The sequence below is a fragment of the Podarcis cretensis genome, assembly GCF_951804945.1.
Source record: "Podarcis cretensis genome assembly, chromosome: 15".
Lineage (NCBI taxonomy): Eukaryota > Metazoa > Chordata > Lepidosauria > Squamata > Lacertidae > Podarcis > Podarcis cretensis.
The window spans coordinates 25,873,271-25,888,746 of record NC_137185.1 but is presented as its reverse complement, the minus strand read 5'-3'; the positions used below and the strand labels follow the sequence as shown (position 1 = coordinate 25,888,746).

Genomic DNA, 15,476 nt, shown 5'->3' with positions numbered 1-15,476 from the left:
GCAGTGGGAGGCCCCATTAGCTAAATTGGTACCTCAAGTTAAGAACAGTTTCAGGTTGAAGATAGAGAAGGACTGGAAGGTGTTTAAAGGATACTTGCAAAATCATATTGAAAAATCAGAACTCCTATTAGAATAAACAAGTTCCGTTATAAATACCGAAATACTAAATAAGATGGATAACAATGTGTAACAGAAAAAGAAGTGGAAAAGTTGGTTTAAAAGTGTGTGAAAGAAAGTAAGAGAAGTGGAATGAAATTGCAATTGAGTAGATTGGAAGTCTAACCCAAGGGTGGGGTGAGGAGTGAGGGATGGTGGTGGGAAAAGGAAGTATCTGTGGGATTGAGTGTGGGTATGTATGAATATTTTTAAGGATTGTATGAAATGTATGTTTGTATATTCGTAATATGTATGTATTAACATTGAATTGTTTTAATAAAAAAATATTTTAAAAAGAACAGTTTCAGGTTAAGAATGGACCTCCAGAACGAATTAAGTTCTTAACCCAAGGTACCACTGTATGCCCACAGGCAGGGGGTACACATGAAGCAAGGTGAGGCACCCGCCTCAGATGGCAGGGTCCTTGGGGCAGCAGATCTAGCTTCCAAGAAATGCATCGCCTGCTGCCGCTGCCACGGTAGCAGCAACAGTGTGGCATGCTCCTTGGAGGCCAGAACCGTTGCCTTCTTGGCAGCTCCCCCACAGTAACCTCTTAGCAAATAGAAGGCACTTCTGGTGCCACAATGTAGATTTTTATCCCCTCCGTTCCTGATGTAGATCTCCATTCACTCCTTCTCCCTTGTTGGCTGGGGGGTGGGTGTCATTTTGTGGTTTACCTCAGGAGTCAAAATGTCCTGGGCCAGCTCTACCTATAGGCCCCAAAGGGTTGACAACCCCTGTTCTAATCCAATTGGTAATAGGAGGGAGGTTTTTTTTTGGGGGGGGGTAAATATTAATTCCTTTGTATTCAGTGGGATGGGGGCATAGAATACACCCAGCTAGCAAATAATAAACTGTCTGGATGCACTCTAACAACATTTTCCCATTCTCTCCCTACTCTGTTCGTGGTTTGGCTGGAACAGAAGATGAAGGTAGTTGTAAATTCTCTGTTATAAATTACTCAACAAACAAGAGTTGTGCCAATGTTTTGTGGTGTTACACTTTTGTATGGAGAATTGCGGCTTTATGGGATAGGTGCCCCCCCCCCCCCCCGTTTAATCAAATGCTGTCGATAATCAATATTGGGCCATTTCTTCACTGTCAGCTTTGCTTTCTAACTTCAGCAATGAATTAATAAGATCAAGTGGTTCCACACGCCCAGCTGAACATCACATAGCAAGAATGGCCGTGGTTTCGTGCAAGACATGATGCAAAGCCACCAAACTTTCAGTAAATTAAATCACATATAACAGCACAGCCAATCAGATTTATGCACCAATATCACAGCAATTATATACAGTGCTGTGTTACCCAAGACAAAAGAACAAAAAATAATAATCAAGAGGTGGAACCGATGTAGTTCAAAGATTATAATCCTAGTCCAGAATTATGGATTATTAAACTGAGAACAAGTGTTGTGACTACATCTTTCATAGTCAATCCTCACTCAGCTTCAGCCCATCAATCACGTCTTATTGCCAGTGTTTCCCCTTACTTCCGAATAGGGAAACTGTGGTTTAATTTCCATTTATAAAACAGGATATGAAACCAGGATTAGTGAGTGCTTTCATATCCTTTCTGGCTAGGAGCAGTGCTCCGAGTTTCCCAGTTCAGGTGTAATGGGAAACCGCGGCTTAATACTCAGAAATTATCTCAGAAGAGAAGAAGAGAGGAAGAACAGTGCTTACACATGGTGTAATAAAATATGGTTGGGGAGGGGACGAGATCTAGGCCTGCTAAAAATACTGATTCAAGGGTGAACCTGCCTGAAGAAAAGTTAATTCAACATTCAAGGGTTAGAAAATGGCCCCACTTCAAAGCACTCATGTGGGGTGCAATTATTATTATTATTATTATTATTATTATTATTATTATTAATGTATTTATACCCCAGCCACTCTGGGCGGCTCCCAACAGAATATTAAAAACCGAATAAAACCTCAAACATTACAAACTTCCCCAAACAATTACTTTCTGGAAGAGAAAAATCTACAGCCCTCCTTCTGAATCCACATTTATCATGTCTCTTGAAAGGTTTAGAAGCAGACAGCTTTAAAAAATCTGAAAAATGCAAGGCAGCACAGATCTTCAGAAACCAAGAAAATCACGTGCTCATTGTGAGACCAGAGGATGATGCTGATGCCATGGCATCATTTGAGTCCATGACAGATGAAGAAATGATAAACGGTACAGTAATACTTCCAACCCTTCCTTGAAGTCTGAACCGGTTTCACCTATATCTTATTTTTTCTCTTGCTTCATGTATTCAGGAACAAAATAAACCATTTAAAAACAACAACGACAGGTGTGTACAGTTAGGTTGCTCATTAGGAAATACCTTTGTAAGTATAAGAGAAGTTTAATAATGGAACAAGTTGTGCAAGGGGAGTTGTGAATCCATTGCAGTTTTTAAAGACAACCTATATTAAACAGGAAATGCATCTGGAGCACACTGATAGTTAAAAACCACTAGTTGTCTTACAAGGTGCACTGAGCTATACCTGTAAATGTTCATAGCTCTGCCACCACATCCCTCTTTGATGAAATACAGAAAAACAACTTTTGGGGGGAATCACAAGTAAAAGGGTACTACAGTGATACCTTGGTTCTCAAATGCCTTGGTACTCAAACAACTTGGAACCCAAACACTGCAAACCTGGGAGTGCTCCGGTTTGCGAACTTTTTTCAGAAGCCAAACGTGCTCTGGTTTGAGTGTTACACCTCTGTTTTGAGTGTTATGCTGAGGTCTGTCTGGTTTTGCTACTTATTTTGCATTTTTGTTTTTGCAGCTCTTTTTTGTTTTGTGTCTGTGTCTGTGTGGAACCCAATTCAGCTACTGATTGATTGATTGATTGATTGATTGATTGTGTGACTGCAGTACATTGTTTACTGCTTTCATTTTATGGATCAATGTCCTCATTAAACAGTAAAATTTATGTTAAATTGCTGTTTTAGGGGTTGTTTTTGAAAGACTGGAACAAATTAATCCATTTTGCATTACTTTCTATGGGAAAGCACATCTTGGTTTTTGGAACGCTTTGGTTTTGGAATGGACTTCCAGAACGGGTTAAGTTTGAGAACCAAGGTACCACTGTATTGTGCTCATCACCTGCTTCTGAGTTTCCCATTAGAACATCTGGTTAACTAACATGAGAACCAGTTACAGATAGGTAGCTGTGTTGGTCTGCCATAGTCAAAACAAAAAAAATTCCTTCCAGTAGCACCTTAAAGACCAACTAAGTTAGTTCTTGGTATGAGCTTTCGTGTGCATGCACACTTCTTCAGATACACTGAAACAGAAGTCACCAGACCCTTCTATATAGTGAGAAGGTGAGTAATACCCCTCCCCACCTTCTCACTATATAGAAGGGTCTGGTGACTTCTGTTTCAGTGTATCTGAAGAAGTGTGCATGCACACGAAAGCTCATACCAAGAACTAACTTAGTTGGTCTTTAAGGTGCTACTGGAAGGAATTTTTTTTGTTTTAACATGAGAACAACATGCTGGAGTAGATGGAGTCTGACCCAGCAGCACACCTAAGTTCTAACTGTGGGGAAAGGATCATATTTCATGTTCTTAAAAAGCCATCAGTTTTATGCAGATATCTGGTCAGCCCCTATTGCCACCTGATTCAGTTTGTCTTAAGCAAGCGACCTCTGCTTGCTCTTGTAGAAGTGTTGAATATTTGCTCCAGCCTTCACTAAAAACAAGGCAGAAACCATCGGTTAATCACACAAAGGCCACATGCTCTTGTTGTCGTTGTTTAGTCGTTTAGTCGTGTCCGACTCTTCGTGACCCCATGGACCAAAGCACGCCAGGCACTCCTGTCTTCCACTGCCTCCCGCATTTTAGTCAAACTCATGCTGGTAGCTTCGAGAACACTATCCAACCATCTCATCCTCTCTCGTCCCCTTCTCCTTGTGCCCTCCATCTTTCCCAAAATCAGGCTCTTTTCCAGGGAGTCTTCTCTTCTCATGAGGTGGCCAAAGTACTGGAGCCTCAGCTTCAGGATCTGTCCTTCCAGTGAGCATTCAGGGCTGATTTCCTTCAGAATGGATAGGTTTGATCTTCTTGCAGTCCATGGGACTCTCAAGAGTCTCCTCTACTGCTGGTCAATTGCTTTTGAGTCGCCAACACAAGGTTACACACTTTTGAGGTTTCTTGGTGCAGAAATCCAGCATGCTGAATACATTGCATCTTACTGAAGTTGTGCCCACTTAATCAAAGGGAAGGGGTGATGAATGATGTTGACAGTAGGCGATAAACCTCAAGGAAAGTGGTGCAATTGTAGGCACTCAGCTCTGAGCTTTGTTAGCCACTGCTAGAGACTTTTTCAAAAGGTGCCTGATTGTCCTTTGTGCGCAGAACCTGGAATCTCATTGAATATTCACATTTACCAAGACACCAACCTGAGAGGACTGCCAGTGGCCTTCAGCATAAAGTGGAATGGTGAAACTTACATCATGCAAATCGTGAAAGACGGTAGCAACATGAGGGTGGTATTTAGGGTAAGCCACTGCCAATTGCCATAAAGACTCACTCTTAAAGTTCTGTAGCTTTAACGTTGCAGCCTTGTTGACTCTCTAGGAGGGAATTGCGCAGGTCAAGAAGGGATGGATGAGGAATTGGCTGATTGATCTTTTCGCAGCAGACTGGCCCAGTTTGACAAACTTCCTTGTGCATTGGAACATATACGTTCCAAAAATACGTATGCTATGATTAGAATGTGTATAAGACGTATATTTCACAGGAAAGTGCATGAAAAGAATTGAAATTTATGTATTTTGAGAAAACACATAAAATAATGTAATTTATTATTATTATTTAATTTATGATTTTCAGTTATATACATTTCAATAGTTTTACAATCATTTTAACATTTCAAAACTCAACTGCCTTCCTCTTCTGCGGTTCCTTAAATTTATTAGCTTCTGTATAAAAACACACAAATATCTTATTTCTTTAGGGTTTTTCTACAACTCTGCCTTCTATATTAATTTTATTTATACAGGTTTTTCCTTGTCTTTTCTTTATTTGCCATGCTAATAGTTTCCCTGGTTTGTTAGCCTGTTTGAATTGTTTCTGTTTTAAATATTTAATTTCCCACTCTATTTCTTGATTTATTATCAATGAGAACTGTGTTTGCAATATCTTAATATCCTGTTTCACAATCTCTTTTCGAGGGGAATTTATTTATTTTTCTTTTCTTTTTATTTCTTCTAAGGTTTCTTGCTTTTTCAACTTTCTCTTCTTTTTTTGGTATGCGGTGCAAAATCCTTTCCCAATCTTTTATTAATCAAAACCCTTCTGCGTTTCTTTGCAATGTGTGTTTCCTGAAGGCAAATCATGTCCAAACTCAACTTGTTTTTCTGTATTATTTTAGCAACAAAATTCTGTATGATTTTAGCAACAAAGTTTTTTTTTTTTAAAAAAAAGGTTCAAAATTAGTTATTATTTTAAATAATAAGAAGTACAAAATGGGGCAGAATGGACCAGTGATTGAGCACCAGTGTAAGTGAAATGGGACCAACTTTGGAAAAGCCCAGTAAAACATTTTAAGTAGATTAAATAATATCAAGTAGTCCCATTTGTCTCTGTGCTTATGCTCAAGTTACACAGAAAAAGCAGGTTCACATGTAACACCAAACCAGTTTTCCCCAACAGTTGTATGCACACCAGCTTCTCAATCCAGGTTTCAGATCCTGGTTTCATGGACATTCACAAATTATGGTTTGTGTGATAGCACAAATTCAGATATCACAACAAACCGTGGTTTGTTGCATTACATCTCACTGTGCACAATCACGGCAAGAGCATGGAGCGACCAGGGCCAAGTAATGGTCATGTGAAACTGTCTGATGAGCATCTACAGTGTTGCATTTTCCATGTGAGTTACATATCAAAGTATTAACCAGTTCCCAGAACTACTTGCAGTGGAAGGATCCTATTGCTTGAGTCGACTCTCCAACAAGGGTCTTAAATTACAGAGAGGCATAAACTGGCTGTTCAGCATGGGATCTCTCTGGGCTTCTTTTGCCTGTGTGTTTGGTGGTTTGATCAAGGCCTTGCTTCAGACACTGTTTGCAAGATTCTGAACTTTCTTTAAGATAATACATTTCTAATCTTCCTTCTTTCCAGCCAAGAGACGTCCCAGAATTCATTCCAGGAGAAAAAAGTGATATGCTCTTCTTCAAAACCCCATTTTCCAAAGCTGACAGACATTTCTACAGATTTGAGTCCTCACTGGAGCAAGGCTATTTCCTTGCCTTTGAGAGAAACGAGAGGGACAGAGTCACACAACTGGTGATAAAGAGAATAGATGGAATAGACGAGTCTATAAAGCTACATACTTCCCCACTTCCCAGAAGAAAAATATAACCATCGCAAGAAAAACATAAGCAAAAAAATACTAGAAATGGAATACAAACAAACAAGTAAAACAAGTAAAACAAATAATATAGAATACTGTAATGAAAAAAATCATGTCCCTCATAAATAAATCTTGGAATATCTGTATAACACACTGCAGAGCCCCGAAGGAAAAACACACAAGGTTTATAGGATCGTGGGATTTGCAGTATAAAGAAATATTTTGTTATAAAGCTCTCTGTGTCACTTTTCTAAGCGGCTGTTTCATGACTGTGAATGCCAAATGCAATTTGAGTTGATGAATATTTTTGTACAGAGTATTTTGGACTAAGGCCTACTATCCAGTGCTCCTGAGAAAGTTGCGTAATAAAATGCATTGGGCATTTTATAACTCTTAGTAAAGTTTCCTGCATCTTCATACCATTTTGAGTCTTGCCTTTTTCTCATGCATTTGTGTTCCTGCCCAAGATTAACCAGTACTGTATAGATGTACAATAAGCCATTTTTTAGCAGATGAGATCCACCTTGTCCGGAACCAGCTGAGGTATCAAATATGGGCCTTTGCCAGCTAGAAACCTAAAATCCTTTTACTGGAGATTGACCCCAGAACTTCCTCGGTGTGCTCTACAGACGTTGAAATAATTATGTCATTCACACAAAGAAGTTTATGTGCAAGAAAGTGCTTCCTCATTGTAATAACCAGATACACTCACAATGACTCATTTATGACCATCTCTGTCGCCTTATCCTTGAAAAATGTGAGTAAGCATCTAGTCACATTTTCACAGAGACAAGTAATTAAAACAGCTCTGTAACAAAATGTATCCCATTTTTAAAAGGGTCCAACTTATTATTAAGAACCATTCCTATCAGTTTAAAAACAGCAGGTTGACCTCCCCGCTACAAGTTTCAACATTTGTCACCAAAGAAATATATTTATGCAACAAAATCTACCACTTAAGCAAAAGCAACTATGAACAATAGATTTTCTTCCTGAGAAAAATTGACTGTGTGAAGGTGACAGACTGGGGAAATCTCTTGCAGCTGCAAATCAACACATGCTGTGAAGACCTTGATAAACATGGATCAATTTATATGATACCCTATTAAAAACACAGCAATTTGATTTAAACCAGTTTCTGTTTGAATGTCACCTTGTTTACTTATAGCTAGTTTATTGTGATTTTTAAAGTGTGTTTTTCTAACCTGCTTTTATAAATCAACACAACATTTAAAAACTCATTCAAACTCCTGCACATCTTCAAGTCCACACCACACAAAGGAAGTACTGCAAAGATTCCAAAGCAGCCTTTACCAAGCTGGTGCCCTCCAGATGTTTTGACTACAACACCCATCAGCCACAGCTAGCTGGCTGTGGCTGATGGGTGTTGTAGTCCAAAACATCTGGAGCATAACCACCATCTGGAGCATAACCACCGGCTCTAAAAATTCCATTTAATGCACCAAATGAAGAGGCTAGCAGCAACACCACTCAAGGAAAGAGCCAAAATTAATGATGACACAGCCCTTCTCCAAAGGCAATACAGGAACTTATTATGAAACCATTTCACTTTTAGTGTGTGTGTTTGCACAGACAATTTGCATGAAGACTACAAAGTTAAGTATTGTAACAATTTAAGTAACATGCAGATAATTTGCTCTCAGTTTGTTATACGCTTTAAGAGTGGTAGGAAAATATTTAGCTGCCTTCTCTGTCACGAAAGGTGTAGTATCTGCTAATAGTTCTGTGATTGTAGGTTGTTTTAAACGGTTTTTTATACAGTGGTAACTCGGGTTACATAAACTTCATGTTACAGACTCCACTAACCCAGAATAGTACCCGGGTTAAGAACTTTGCTTCAGGACGAGAACAGAAATCGTGTGGCGGTAGCGGGAGGCTCCATTAGCTAAAGTGGTACCTCAGGTTAAGAACAGTTTCAGGTTAAGAACGGACCTCCAGAACGAATTAAGTTCTTAACCAGAGGTACCACTGTATTGTGTTTTAATGTTGTAACCCCCCAGGACCTTAGAGTGAAGGGCAGGTGAACAAAAACAACAATATAAAATTAATATAAGCAATGGACAAATAAGTGCTTCACGTAAGTCACCGTGGAATTTGCACGAAAAAATATGTGAAAGAGAATTTCCATCTCCTCAGACCCACATGGACACTGAAATTCTGCCATAAAGCCCATCGAAAGGGCTTTAAATCAAAGTGGAAGGGCATTAAACAATACAGCCAACTTCGACAAGCCCTAACACAAAAGAGAGATTTGCAATGAGGAATAAGGCTATTTCAGCTACAAACCAAGAGTTAAGTCCAACCACTGCCAGTGAGGAAATCAATTAAGCAAAAGCAATGAAGTCAAAAGAAATGCAAATAGATAAAGACCTGTTGGTTTCTGCAGTTTTGTAGTGTTTTCTGGTACAGACACCTGTAAATCTGAGGTTTGTTTTTAAAGCAAGTTTCTAGACCTTGTAACCATGGAAATGAATTGTGGGGGTGGAAACGGGGAAGGCAGGAACAAGCAGGAACCTCAGTCTCAAACTCCTTGGTTCAAACATGGGAGTTTAAGGTCATTCACTGTTCTGGGAAAATCCCTGCTTCAGACAGCCCTCAGCTATGAGCATCAGAGCCTTTGGACTCAAGTGAATCATCGGTGGGAGGCAGTTCTGTGAGTTGTCCTCCCACCAAGGCCTTTTGCACTCGTCATTGGTCTTGAGACAAACACACCATGCTTCTCCAAGAACTGAATAATTAGGTTTAAACTAAAGACTGCAACAAGTGACGCAGCAAAGGATGGGATCTCATCTCCCAGTTTCCAGTATTGACGGTAACTTTTCTGTAACATTTGAAGGTGTCTGAAAACATGAAGCAGGGAACTTGAGCCAAGGTCTTCTTTTTCCATATACTTCAAATGTTGCTAAAGAAGAGATTAGTCAGCTAATTAAGGAATATTTGGGCAATTAGGGATGTGAGTGGCGCGGTGGTCAAAACCACTGAGCCTCTTGGGCAGGCGTAGGCAAACTCAGCCCTCCAGATGTTTTGGGACTACAACTCCCATCATCACTGACCACTGGCCCTGTTAGCTAGGGATGATGGGAATTGTAGTCCCAAAACATCTGGAGGGCTGAGTTTGCCTATGCCTGCTCTTGGGCTTGCTGATCAAAAGGTCGGTGGTTCGAATCCCTGCAACAGAGTGAGCTCCCGTTGCTCTGTCCCAGCTCCTGCCAACCTAGCAGTTTTAAAGCACGCCAGCGCAAGTAGATAAATAGGTACCGCTGCGGCGGCGTTTCCGTGCACTCTGGCACTTGGGCAATTTTCCCAAGTGAGAGGCCATAGCTCAGATCTGCAGCACACGTTCAGCAAAAGTTACAGGGTTATCTCCTTAGCATTTCTTGGGCAACAAGGGGCAGAAAGACATCCCTCTCTGCTTCAGAGCTGCAGAAGTCGCAGCCGGTCAAAAGCAGCCAATACTGTGCTTGGTGGCACAATTGTCTGACTTGTATAAGACAGTTTAAAACATGTTTCTTAATATATAACTGCAAACTGCACTGTGCCCTTTGGACTGGATTCCTATTCATTGTTGGGCTCAATAAAAAGTGTTGCTTTTGACCTTAACAGTTTGAGAACAAGTTATCTAAAATTCTACTATATTTTTATTATTGTTTTAATCTTAACTGTTGATTGCAATGAATGCCCAATTCCAAACCTCAATATAGGTGGATTTGGGGGATAAAAGGGAGTGAGAGGCAATTTACAACATAAGCTATCACCTTTGGTATCTTCTTTTTAAATTCTCATTCTATCAACTCAGAAGAACAAAAAACAAAAGGCGTTCTTAGCACACAACCCCAATCAATCAACTAAAGCATTCATTGATTTATCTTCCAAATAAAATATTAACTGTTTTATTTAAAGTGTTAACTGCCTTGGTAATAGTAGGAGAGGACACAGTGTGCTGTTAACTTTAAAGGGATTGTGGTTTTTTTTAAAAAAGCAACATTATAGACAACTGAAAGGATTTTCAAAGAAAGAGACTTCAGAATCAAACAGTTGAGGGTTCTGTAAATTCTTTATTGTACATCAATTAAAGAAAAGAAAAAAGAAAAATTCCCTTTTGCACAGCAACTGCTTAGGGCCCAGCCTGAGCACCATACAAGATGCCGTGTACACAATCCACTAATTGCAATATCAGGACCAAAAAAACCCCAAGTGACTGGAATTCAAGACCAGTTCTGCTGCACCTGTTGAAGCCAAGCTGCCATTTGACAGGGGAAAGGGTCAGCCATACAAAAAAAGGCTGCCACTACAATCACTACTAGTTTGCCCTTTGCATTAACACCAAAACTTTGTGAGCTCTCTAGCCTGTCTCAAGCCTAGCTCTTTTCTCAGCGAGAGATCCCCACAATTTGATGAATGGCTATCTGGATGCCTCTTTCCCCAAGTCATTCTGCTATATGCAGCGTGGGACCCTCTGTTGCTATTTCTCCTCATTCAATGACTCGCCAATAATACAATGAAGCAGAGGCAGCGGTGAACAATCGTTGAATGTTGCCGGTAGGTGACGTATTGTGCCTCAGAGGCTCCACAGCATGGCCACGGCCCTGCAGATGCCCACATCGTGGTAATTGAAGTAGCAGAGGCCAGCAAAAGTGAGCGCTGAGAGCATGTAGAGGCCAGTGTTGGCCAGTTTAATAGATGTCTCTCCATGGACGTAGTCAGTTACTATTTGCCCAAGGCCCCTACAAGGAAGAAGAAGAAAAAGCTAAAAATGAAGACGATTCAACCCAACATAGTTTCAAATGTTTTCCAGGAAAATGTTTTCCATAGGAATTGGCTGATCCCCAAAGCAACATCCCTTTTGGTCACTTGACACACCCCTTAGAGGGGTGCTGGCTGCCTTCATCAAAGATCAACTCCTTTCCATTTCCGCCAAAAAAAAAACAAAAAAAAAAACATTATTTGCTTTCTTAATTGGACAGCTATCATTGTTGAGATCAGGTGTGAGATGTATCAGTGGGAAAGAGAAAAGCTCAAAATTTAACCTTGATGGAACTGAGGACCACAATTGCTTTCACAAATTATCCAGACAGCATTATTAAAGCAAGTCAGAAGGAGCATAGGTTGTGCTGAATGACTGATTGTATTACCGAAGCAGAAAGGTATTTTATGAACATCGCATTCAACCAATCACTACGCAACAAGCCTATGGAGGAGTGCCAAGGAGTATTACAGCAGCTCTTGCAGACATGTTGCCTATGGGCACAACAAACAGCACTGTCAGCAAAAAGCACAGCAGAACACAGCCCTGGCACCTTTAATCAGCTGCCAAGTATTCATAAGCCAGGCATTCCAAGATTGCACTATTATTTCAGGAATTACCAATTCAACAGAAGGTTAAGGTTGGTATCACTGATCTCGGATGCCTTTAGAAGGGGATTAGACAAACCCACGCAGAATACAGCCTCCGGTATAATAAATATGTCTATGAATGCCAGCTGTTGGGGGTTATGAGTGTATAGGCTTTTCAGTGTATATGCGCTTATAGGCTTTTCAGCAGCATCTGGTTAGCCGCTATGGAAACAGAATGCTGGACGAGGTAGTGGGGTAGAAGAGCTGAAAATAATGCCAATATATTTCACATCTGGCAACGCTTTGTTTTCAGATTGTACATGCGTAGACAAGTTTTTTTAAAAAGAGCCTAGGACACAAAACAAAGCCTCTTGATGTATATTTTGCTCTGGGAGGCTTAGTTTGGTCAGAATTGAGTTTACACTTCCAGAGTTAATGCTAAATACATTGCATCTGGTGAATGAGCCACCACAGCCACTAGAGAGCCATGAAAAACTGTGTACCGGGCTTTTTTTGACTCATCTACGCATGTACAATCTGAAAACAAAGGGGAGCGCAAAGTGCAGAGAGTGCTGAGCTTGAGAAAAACACCGACAAGAGTTTTTAACAAGAAAACAAAAAAAGCTCCTCCTCCACAGTAACAGGTTCCATTACCAGCAACCCGTTCCAGAATTCAGGTGCCTTATCTTGCAGGAGAGGAACAGCCACCCTCACTCTCAAGGTCTTCCTCTGATGTATCCTACTTCCAAAAGAAATGTCTATGGTATGTTTTCTTCTCTGAATAAAATTTTTGCTCTGTAATGAACATACCTTAAATTTGCTGAGCTACTGTATGAACAGCTTTTTGTTTAGTCTTTTATGGATCCCTCCCTTTCCTGTTTCTCCTCTTTATATTGCATAAATGTTCTATAATCAATTTATAATGCTTGTAATCTTGTAAACTCTTAAGAGTTTTTTTGTTGTTGCAAATTTCTAATAAACATTAAAAAACCCCAACAACAGTCAGTTTGCCGATTAATTAGTTGGCTTCTGGGTGCAGTTCAAAATGCTGGTATTGACCTACAAAGATATAATATGCTACCTGAAGGACCTCCTGTCTCAATAGGAATCTGCCTGGATGCAGAAATCAAAGGACCACTTCCAGGTTCTTTGGCCTTCTGAAATTAAGGAGGTTTACTACTAAAGCAAGGCTTTTCCACTGCCGGCTCCCCACCTGTGAAATGCCCTCCCCAGGAAAGTGTGTGTAGTCTCTGCTCTTCTCTCCCTCTGATGGCAAATAATTTTTTGGGTTGTGGGGGGGCGGGGGGGCCTTTGGGAAAGAATAACTGCTTCTGCTGTACTGCTGGCTGGGGATGGCCATTTCTACACACTGTTAATCTTACACTGTTTCACTGGCAAGTTACATATTTTTAGGACCAAACTGGATCTCTGAAGCTCCACACTGCCCTCTAGTGTTAAGTCAACCAACAGACATGGATAAACCTCTATATGGGATATTCCTGGGAATGCTTGTAAACTGTAATTGTAAAATGCTTCTAAAGGCTTGTAAAAGCCCAGGATGGGAGAGTAAATTTCTAGGACAGCATTTGGAAAAGGCAGAGGGCAAAAGTGAGGAGCCGTAAGAATTGACTAAAAACTGCTGCCACCAGCAGTGGTCAGAACTGGGACCCTGAGGGTCATCTAGTCCAACCCTCCTGCAAATGCAGGAATCTTTCGTCCAACGTGGGGCTTGAACACTTGCTTGCTTGTCCAGCATGTGGCATTCAGAGGCAGGACCAATCCCAATGCAACAAATTTGTAACAATTTTACTGAAAAGTAGGTTCCAACGTTGCAAGGCTGGGGGACTTGGTGCCCTCCAGGTGCTCTTGGGACTACAACTCCCATTATCCCTGACCAATGGCCATGCTGACTGGGACTGATGGGAGCCCAACAAGATTTGCAGAGCGGCAGACTCTCCAAGCCAGAAATAAATCACAGAGGTTCCTGTGCATCTCTATGGAAGTGGCAACTCCCTCGGCTACCGCAACCCCTGATTTTGTTTACAGACTCATCTTTAGAGGAGCAATGTGGCAAGCCAAGAATCTCCCCCAACCCTTTCACACTCTATTTATTTATTTATTGTTTATTTATTAAATCTGTATACCACCCTTCATCTGAAGATCACAGGGCAGTTCACAAGATAAAAATACACAACAAAACAAAAACAAGGCAATACTGTAATCCCTCTCCTACAAACATATTTAAAAGGACCATAGAATATTATCAGCCAAAGGCCTATCGAGAAACACTTTTGCCTGGAGTCAAAAGAGATGCGACAAAGGCTCCCGGGTGAGAGCATTCCACAAATGGGGAGCCACTACAGAAAAGGCCCATTCTCATGTTGCCACCCTCAGAACCTCTCATGAAGGAGGCACATGAAGAAGGGCCTCAGAGGATAATCTCAGAGTCCTGATCAGTTCATATGAGGAGAGGCAGTCCTTCAGGTATTGCAGTCCTGAGCCATTTAAGGCTTTATAGGTCAAAACCAGAACTGTGAATTGGGCTAGGAAACTAACTGGCAGCCAGTGCAGTCAGGCCAGGTTTGGTGTTACACGCTCAAACCATCTTGCCCAGTGAGCTGCCTGGTTGCTGAATTCTGCACCAGCAGAGTTTCTGAACTGCCTTCAGAGGCAGCCCTGTGTAGAACGTCTTGCAGTAATCGAACCTAGAGGTAGCCTAGAACATAATTGACAGAAGTTAGGTCATCCCTGACCAGATAGGGGTGCGGCTGGGTTGAAAGCTGGTTGAAAGTGGCACTCCGTGCCAATGAGGCCACCTGAGCCTCTCATGAACTTGCTACCATGCCTGAAAGATGTCCAGATCTCAGAAGGAATGATGGGATGAAGCACGTTCCAGGGCTACAGAGTCAAAACAGCACAGAGAAACCAGCCTCTGGACCCCACTGCAATCCAGGGTTCTGAACTGAGCAGGAGAGGCAGCAGGAATTAATCCCGGTTGGGTTGCTTCCCTCCTTACTCACCAGTGACCGTGGAGTGTGAGAGTGGCTGCCAGCGAGTAGTCCATGGCTGGTCCAGGATACAGGTAAGCTGCAGGCAGGAGCCCAAGCAGGAGGACACTGACTGCTCGCTCACCTGTCCAGTGCAGAGAGGCAGCCTTGGAACCAGCTACAGGGAGAAAAGAAGCACTGTTAATAATCTCCAGGAACGGCTGCTCGAGAGCTGGGAATGAATAAAGGGTACCTTTAATGATTCAGCATTTGTCAACAAATCAATGCAAGCCAGTTGGGTTTATAGGTCTCCCCCATTCCCCGAAGGGTTCCTGAAATTCAACAACAGTTGGCTTCTTCATGCCAACGATCATATCAGTTGAGCTTCCAAAGAGGAAATGGTAACTGATTAATGTTGGCAGAACTGAAGTATTGTCCCAGATCTGAGGTCAAACAGATGGCAAGGAAAAGGAGGTAACCAGGCCACATAACCCCAGAAAAAAGCACAAAAAACCTTGCCTCCGACAGGACTCTTACAAAAAATATGGAATTTTTTCATTGATTCCCAGCATCAATCACACATGGAGGCAGTTTGCTACCAATGTTAC

The 15,476-nt window shown here is 41.3% G+C and overlaps 1 protein-coding gene and 1 long non-coding RNA gene across 3 annotated transcripts in view; one reads left to right on the top strand and one right to left on the bottom strand.

Moving 5' to 3' along the window:
- BCO2 (beta-carotene oxygenase 2) overlaps positions 1–15,476 on the bottom strand; it is a 67,602-nt gene that overhangs the window by 47,766 nt on the left and 4,360 nt on the right. The gene's annotated exons all lie outside the window — the stretch shown is intronic.
- On the top strand, positions 973–6,948 carry LOC307203786. Of its 2 annotated transcripts, XR_013833344.1 has the most exons (4): positions 973–1,088; positions 2,191–2,343; positions 4,522–4,664; positions 6,295–6,948. It is a non-coding gene; the product is annotated as an uncharacterized lncRNA (long non-coding RNA). The 2 variants fall into 2 exon arrangements; XR_013833345.1 differs by lacking the exon at positions 973–1,088 and having other exon boundaries at positions 2,080–2,343.